The sequence below is a fragment of the Halichoerus grypus genome, chromosome 13, assembly GCF_964656455.1.
Source record: "Halichoerus grypus chromosome 13, mHalGry1.hap1.1, whole genome shotgun sequence".
Taxonomy (NCBI): Eukaryota; Metazoa; Chordata; class Mammalia; order Carnivora; family Phocidae; genus Halichoerus; species Halichoerus grypus.
This window is the reverse complement of record NC_135724.1, coordinates 61,057,741-61,064,168: the sequence shown is the minus strand read 5'-3', so window position 1 is coordinate 61,064,168 and position 6,428 is coordinate 61,057,741.

Here is a 6,428-nt window from a genome sequence, read left to right as displayed (position 1 = left end):
AGTGATAAACATGTGTGGTATCTTAACTTCACATAATAAATCTTGGAATGTGTGTGTGTGTGTATGTGTGTGTGCGTTTTAGAGCACATACAGAAAAAAGTCAGTACATAGATGGGACCTGAGGCGGATGAATGATGGCAGCTGGTATCCAACCGATACAGCTACCAAGTTTATTTTAGCATTTTTATATCGATATACATATATGAAACTTGTAATCCAAAATGAAGTAGGATTATAATTTGCATTTATAAATACTTTTTTAAAAACCTCAGATGCCAAAGCAGAGATTATTTGAAAGTAAGCATCTTTATCATATGAGCAATTTCAAGCTCATAGAAAGAGATCAAATTTATTAGGGAAATGAAGTTAGGGAGATTAAAAATCCATTAATGCTGAATTGTTATACTATACTGTCACAGTTCCAGTTATTTCACTGTTTCTGATAGCATGACAACACACTATAGTCTTGCCATTGTTAACTGGCCTGATTTAAGGGAAATCTTTTTTTTTTAATTAATTTATTTGACAGAGAGAGACAGCTAGAGAGAGAACACAAGCAGGGGGAGTGGGAGAGGGAGAAGCAGTCTCCCGGCCAAGCAGGGAGCCCGATGCGGGGCTCAATCCCAGAAACCTGGGATCATGACCTGAGCCAAAGGCAGATGCTTAACGACTGAGCCACCCAGGTGCCCCAAGGGAAATCTTCTTTAAAGCCTTCCCTGGGAGGCAGCTAGACTCATCTGCCATTTCTAAACTAAGAATCATTAGCAAACTGGTGACTTCCTTCTGTATCTTCCTAATTAATGTCTGTGAAAGAAATTAATCTATGAGTCATTACACTTGCATTTAGCTTTGCCTTTCAAACACCAAGGCTTTGTGGCCTTCCCGGGGCATGAGAGAGAGAAGCAGTCCTTCTTTCCACCTTCCTCAAATCCCACTAGTGAGGTGGCTCTCAGAGTCCAGAGACCCTTCAGGGGCATTTAGGGGAAACAGCAATGAAGACCTGCAGAACAGTTCTGTGCAGAACAGCCATGCCCTTCTCTGTTCTTCCCCAAGCCAGATCGCCCTCTTATTTGAAATCACCATCTTAAACTAAGAGAAGATGACTCTCAACTTGTGTGCTTAAAAGTAATACACTTCTAATCAATATATAATAGAACGACCACGTTTTCTTTCAGTGCTCACGATTTGCCTTTCTTCATTTCAATCACTGCCTGTTTTTACCAACCTTAACTTCTTCATGTTTATCATTTTCTAATATCGGCTTTTCATTTTCAAATAAATCATCTTTTTTTCCACTCTGGAATTTGAAAATCCTGATTTTCCTAAACCTTGAATATACAGCCTTGGGCTTTCTCCAGCTCCCTGCTATCTGGATCCCAGTATTTGTCATTGTTGCACTGGGCAACTATTTTCACTGTGGGTGTGAAAGGATCTCCTGGTTAAAGGAGATCCTTAAAAAAATTTTTTTTAAGATTTTATTTATTTATTTATTTGAGAGAGAGAGAGAATGAGAGAGAGAGAAAGAGAGAGCACGAGCAAGGGGAGGGGCAGAGGGAAAAGCAGGCTCCCCGCTGAGCAAGGAGCCCGATGGGGGATCGATCCCAGGACCCCCCGAGATCATCACCTGAGCCGAAGGCAGACGCTTAACCAACTGAGCCACCCAGGCTCCACCCCCCCACACACACTTTTTTTTTTTAGAGAGGGTGTGGTGGGTAGCTGAGTTGAGAGGTGGAAAACATCAATGTCTTGATGATGTTGTTTGAACCTCCACGTACCCCTGAAACACTTTGTCCCCTTAGAATTTCCAGTTTCAAGATCCAACACATTCTCCATTTTTGCTGGTTTGAGTTGCGTCTCTGTCACTTGCCACCAAAACACAAATATACCACCTTCCCCACGGCTTCCTCGACCACTTAGGCACTTCATCTCCAAGCAGAAGAACTTAGGGGATTTCGTCTCTAAGACTATTTGTAACACAAAGCCAGGAAGGCTCAGAATGCTCAACCAGAACACAAAGCCTCAGGTGAAGTTCTGCATTTGAAGACTTGGCCAGAGCATCCTTGACCTTGGGCCATAAGCTTACTCCCTCTTATTTCAGTCCTCCCAGATTCTGTTTTAGCAGCTGGGGTTTCCAAAGCATTTCATTAATTGCTTTTTCTTTTCACTGTCTGTGTAAGCAGCAAAAACAAAAAAAACAAGAATAGAACGAAAAGAAAAAATATCCATGCATAGAGAGCCAACAGCAATACTTCATTCAATTTTTACAGAAAATAGGAATCATTCTGTTTTTAGTATTTTGATCTTTTTACTCCTTTTTTTTTTTTTTTCTGGTCAGTGAATCTAGAAGAGCAAACCACTCTTCTCATTCCCACCTGCTCTTCCATTGACGAGGAGAAGGAAGGCCATCCATGTAATAAGTGAAGTTCAGACATCTGGCCAGTATATATATATTTTTTAATTTATTTATTTGACAGAGAGAATGAGAGAGATAGCACAAGCAGGGGGAGCGGCAGGCTCCCCACAGAGCAGAGAGCCCGACGTGGGGCTCAATCCCAGGACCCTGGGATAATGACCTGAGCCAAAGGCAGAAACTCAAATGACTTGTCCAGTCTCTTAAAAGGCATTTAACAAGCACCCTCACACCTCTGCTCTAGAATTCAATGGGCTGAATTCTAGCCTTTGTTAAATTAATTAAATAAGGAGGCCTTTAGCCTGAGGTGGCTCTAAGGCCTGGTGGATCTGCAAACAAACAAAATCTAAGCCTGTAAATGCCTCAAGGTTAAGAAATCAAAACCTAAGGACAGCCAATCACAAACAGCCAACTAGGCTTGAAGCTACAGCCAATCAAATAATGTCCTTTCTCTGCTCGCACACCTTCTCTACACCAAGTCTTCCTCTGGCTCTTGTTGGCAGAGTGCACCTAACCATTTCCGGTTTGGCACTTCCCTGTTGGAATCAATTTTTGCTCAAATAAACTCATAAAAAATTTTAATATGCCTCAGTTTATCTTATAAAACCCTGTAAACATGACTCAGCAATGAACCTATTTTCTTATTCCTGTTAGGCCTGTGGAACCAATCTGAGAGAGAGAGTACAAAGGAAGGATGCTCCATCTAATAATGTGAAAAGAGGCAGCCTTGCAAATTATAGGAACAGGAAGAGGTTCCTATGGGAGGAAGGTCCTTATGGGGTTAGGCAATTCAATCACTGAGGTGGGATTATGTTGTGGAAACGTGTTTGTTCCAACAGTAATGTTCTGGATTATCAGAACAATAAGGGGCATGCTAATGAGGATTCCTACCAAGGGGGAAATTTCAAAGGAGACTGAACCCGCTCAAGCCCTAGCCTCTTATATGGAACCTGGACAGCAAAGACCCCCCATCTCTCCCCCACGCCTGACTGGGCAGCCCTTTCTCTCTAGCAGTGGTTTTCCACACTGAGTAACTGAGCCTCAGGAAGGAAATGCTGTGGGAAGGGGATCAATCTGGGGATAAGACAACCCTCATGGGCTAGGGCTGTGGGTTTCCGGGGAGATGAGTGGGCATTGGATTAAGGTGATGCTCTGCAGGAGAGTAATTGTCCAGAGGAAGCATGTTTAGGGACCACAGCGCACACAGGATGGGAGCTTGTGGGGGGGGGGGTGGTGGCTGAACTTGGACAAAGGGGAGAGATTCCTGGACTCCACCCACAAATACTGAAACTGATTTTTCAAGTATGGAGGCCTAGAAACCTAATGTGAGGGTTTTTTTTAAAGATTTATTTATTTATTTATTTGACAGAGAGAGAGAACATGATCACAAGCAAGGGGAGCAACAGAGGGAGAGAGAGAGAAGCAGGCTCCCCACTGAGCAGGGAGCCCAATGTGGGGCTTGATCCCAGGACCCTGGGATCATGACCTGAGCTTAAGGCAGACTGAGCCACCCAGGTGTCCCTAGAAACCTAACGTTTAACAATTTTTTTTAAAATTACCCACTCATATTTGATCAAATGGAAACATTTATTTATTAATATATTACTACTTATATACTGTAGTCTGATTTTGGTTACTATTATGTTTCCTTACTCTCTTTTCTTTCTTCATCAGTACTTCTATTGGTATCCCTACACTTACTGTACAAGTACTGTACTACTTACACATTTTACTATCTGATAGGGCAAATTTCTCTTCATTACTTCTTAAAACTTTTTCCTATCTATTCTTGAATTTTTAAGTGTTTTGTCACGTTCTCTCAATGATCTCAATGAGATGTTGGTTGGGATCACAATAAGTCTACTCAAGTGAAAAGACTCAACATTTTTCAATCTTCCTTATCAATATGGAAAATGGACTGTGTCTCACTTTATTCAGATCTACTTGTATTGTCTCAAAGTGTTTAGAGTTAGTCCTAAAAATCCTTACTGTTCTTGTTAGGACTATTGTCAGGTGTTTTATTTTTCTTTTTGTCACTATTGTAAATGAGGCCTTTTCCCATAATGATTCCCAGTCACTTATCATTGAATCAAAAGGAAGCTATTGAATTATTGGAGATAACTTGGAATACTGCCACTTTGTTGAGTTTTGGTTTGGTTTGGTTTGGTTTTTTTTTGAGAGAGAGAGAGAGCACGCATGCGGGGGGGGGGGGGCAAAGAGAGAGGGAGAGAGAGAATCTTAAGCAGGCTCCATGCCATGGCCCTGAGATCATGACCTGAACCGAAATAAAGAGTCAGACACTTAACTGACTGAGCCACCCGGGCACCGTTGTTGAGTTTTCTTATCAAAGCAAACAGGTTTTCCACTGATTCTTGTTAGGGCTCTAGTTAGATTGTCATCATGCACGGCCAATATGATTATCTGGAATCTTCTTTCTCATTAGAAATGCTTCTTATTTCTCCTTCATGCTCAAGGGTAGAGGTGATGACAATTGCTTGGTTCATTTTTTTTAAGTGCATGATTCTTAATTAGCAAAACAGAACATCCATACTCAAGCTTTGTGCCAGAGAACAGAGCTTTGAGCTGGTTACTGTTTAACTATTATCCAAACAGTCCGGAGAAATGGTGCTTAGGGTGGGTAGTTTGAAGGACATGAATTGATTACCTGGTAGTTTAGATTTTATCCCTGCATCTGGAGGGATAAATTAGAATGTCAGAGAGCCCCCACTTGCTCTGCACTGTGTTGACCCTGCAGAGTTGACTTTGCAGAGTTGTGCTTTGCCTTCCTCCCTTGATTTACATCAGGAATGGTTTAAAACCACCTGAAAAATCTATCACAACTATTTTCAAGGGTTTTCTTTAGGTCATTGTCCATGTCATCACTTAGTAACCTAAACATAAAGACAGACCTATGATTAAAAAAAAAACCTGCAATACTACAGTTCCAGAAATAGTTGTTGGTGTAACTCATTAATGTTAGATCTGGAGGTCCCTGGTCCTCCAAATTACACAGTCTAAAGTGTTGCAGGGCTAAGTTATTCAAAAGGGGCTCTGGTAGCGGAGGGGTTGAGTTAATTCCTAAATGTCTAAGCAGATAAAGTTACATTAAAACCAGCCTGTTCAATATGGAAAACAAGAACACATCTAAGTGAAAAAAGTCAGAGGAAGGTCTCTGTACCAGAAGAAAAGAATAGATATACGGATCATTAATAGGAGTCCATTTATATGAAAATCAAAAGCTATGTGCTTGTACCCTAATCCCAAATCCTCTCATTGAAAAGTGGTTTATGATCATAGCTTTGGCTTTTATGAGAGATTATTATCAGAAATAACTATATGAGAATTGTTTCTGAATTTCTTATAAAAAATACTGTCAAGAACCTCATCCAGAGGTTCCCAGATAAAAATTTTCATTCAAGAATTTAGTTATGGGAAATCATTGACTCATTTTTCAAATTCCAGTGTTTTCTCCTTTGGGGTAATGATATCTGGGTATTACTGAGTTTGCCTTTTCTCACCCCCACCCCATCCACACTGCTAAGAAGCTCAGAACAAAATGTGCCACTTAGAGTGATTATATGGGCCTCAGTTGACATCTTATTCATTTTCATGAATTTGTTAGCCTTATCATTAATACTTTATGTAGGTCATTCCAAATGTTTTTGGAAAAAAGTCCAGGTATGCATGGCATTTTGTTTCTATTGTTAGGTGGTTATTTTTCATGGCTCAGATAAGGTCTATGATTGAGATAATGCACAGAGCGGGAGTTGCTGGGGCAGCCCCCTCCTGCGGTTAACTTAGATAGGGATTGCAACTCAGCCACATAACAGAAGCCAGACAAGTTCCTCACCACTGCTGGGAGGCAGTGCACGCAGCCTCGAAGATGAGCTTGGTTTCCTGAGGGAACCCAAGCCCAGATTGCCGGATTTTACAGTTTTTCAAGAAAAGCTAGAATTCAAGGTTTAAAAGGGAATCCTGGTTTTTTGAAATGTTGACAACTAGTTCAAATTCTTTAAAA